The sequence below is a fragment of the Palaemon carinicauda genome, chromosome 6, assembly GCF_036898095.1.
Source record: "Palaemon carinicauda isolate YSFRI2023 chromosome 6, ASM3689809v2, whole genome shotgun sequence".
NCBI lineage: Eukaryota > Metazoa > Arthropoda > Malacostraca > Decapoda > Palaemonidae > Palaemon > Palaemon carinicauda.
This window is the reverse complement of record NC_090730.1, coordinates 36,825,686-36,828,185: the sequence shown is the minus strand read 5'-3', so window position 1 is coordinate 36,828,185 and position 2,500 is coordinate 36,825,686.

The following is a 2,500-nucleotide window of genomic DNA, read 5'->3' as shown; positions in this document are numbered from 1 at the left end:
ATACTCATGCATAAATTAACCATTCTTCTTATTGAAATCATTGTAAATACCCAACATTGGATTTTTTTTTTCAGTTAAACAATAAAGTATGATGAAATGAGAGAGAGAGAGAGAGAGAGAGAGAGAGAGAGAGAGAGAGAGAGAGAGAGAGAGAGAGAGAGAGAGAGAGAGAGAGAGACTTACCTTAGTGACTTATTTTGTTTGGGTTCCCCCAGGTCCCTCAGTGTGAGGCACCTCGTATATCCACCAGAGAGTTGCTTAGGTATCTTCCGGTGTATTTTGCATCTTCTAGTCTTGGAGTGTCTTGGATGCATCTTAGGTGTTTATCGAGCTTATTCTTAAACACATCTACGCTCACTCCTGATATATTTCTTAGATGAGCTGGCAGCGCATTAAATAGTCACTGCATTATCGATGCTGGTGCGTAGTGGATTAATGTCCTGTGCGCCTTCCTTAGTTTTCCTGGTATATTTTTGGGCACTATTAATCTACCTCAGCTTGCTCTTTCTGATATTTTTATCTCCATGATGTTTCCAGTAATTCCTTCTATTTGCTTCCATGCTTGTATTATCATGTAGCGTTCTCTTCTCCTTTCTAGACTGTATAGTTTTAAAAATTGCAGTCTTTCCCAGTAGTCAAGGTCCTTAACTTCTTCTATTCTAGCAGTATAGGATCTTTGTACACTCTCTATTTGCGCAATATCCTTTTGGTAGTGTGGGTACCATATCACATTGCAGTACTCGAGTGTATTACGTACATAAGTTTTGTAAAGCATAATCATGTGTTCAGCTTTTCTTGTTTTAAAGTGTCTGAATAATATTCCCATTTTTGCTTTACATTTAGCCAATAGTGTTGCCATTTGGTCGTTGCATAACATATTCTTATTTAACATTACACCAAGGTCTTTAATTGCTTCTTTGTTTGTGATTGTCTCATTATTAGGTCCCTTGTATGCATATACCATTCCTCCTCTGTTTCCATAATTCATTGATTCGAATTTATCTGAGTTAAATACCATCCTATTTATCTGCGCCCATTCTTATATTTTGTATAGATCTCTTTGTAGTGAGTTCCTATCTTCGTCTCAAGTAATTTTTCTACTTATTCTTGTATCATCGGTGAAACTTCTCCCTACAAAATTTTCAACATCACAGTCTATGTCTGAGATCATAATAACAAACAGCAGTGCAGCTAATACCGTTTCTTGTGGCACGCCAGATATTACCCGAGCTTCATCTGATTTCTCGCCATTTGCAACCACTATCTGTTTTCTGTTTTGCAGGAATTCTTTTACTCATTTTCTTATGTTTCCCACAATGTTATTCTTTTTCATTTTTCCTCTAATATATTATTGTCTACTTTGTCAAAGGCTTTTGCAAAATCCAGATAGATCAAATCTGTGTCTTTTTCATTTACCATACTTTTGTATATATTTTCATAATGTGCTATCAGTTGGGTCTGTGTACTTTTTCCAGGCACAAAACCGTGTTGACCTATATTAAACAAATTATTTTTAATCAAAAGATTCATTATTTTCTTTTTTTATTAACCTCTCATACACTTTCATAATATGTGATGTTAGACTAACAGGTCTATAATTGTTTGCCTCTAGTCTTGATCCACTTTTGAAGATATGGGTTATATAAGTTAATTTATGTTTAACATATACCTCGCTCATATCTACACTTTGTCTTAGCAGTATTGCAAGCGGCTTCGCGATAGTGTTTGCAGTTTTTTTTAACAAAATCGCTGGAACTCCATCTGGTCCGGCTGCCGATCCATTTTTAATTTCGTTTATAGCCTTGACAATATCTGCTTCATTAATATCTATATCCGTTAGATATTCTACACTTTCTTCTCCCATTTCTGTTTCATTATTCTCATTCGTGATTTTTGGCGTGAACTCACTCTCATATTTTTTCTGCTAATATGTTGCATATTTCCTTTTTTTCATTTGTTAGCCGTCCTTCAATTCTTAGAGGACCCCTTTCTAATCTCCCTTTATTCATCTTTTTTGCATAGGAGTAAAGTACTTTGGTTTTTTTTTTATATTTTGAAGTGTCCTTTCTTCTAAGTCCCTTTTTTTCTTTTTCTTTCAACTGTATAATCTTTTGTTCTGCATTTTCTATCTTACATTTTATTTCCATCATTTTCCACACATTTTTTTCTTTTACAAGATTTTTCTTCCACTTTCTAATTTTCTGAAATAAGATCCTTCTGTCTCTTGGTATGCATGTCTTTTGTTTATTTTTTTTTTTTTCGGTACATATTTTTCAACAATTTTCTCCAGTACTTTATACAGCATATCCGTATTTACCTGTATATTATCACTTACACATACATTTTACCATTCTTTATTCAGTTCTTCATTTATTTCTGACCATTTTATATTCTTACTATAAAAATCATATTTTCCATATCCTTTCGAAAGTTTTGTGCTTTTAATAATTCTGTGATCACTCGCTTTGGAATGAACTATCAATTCTATGACATTGTGGTC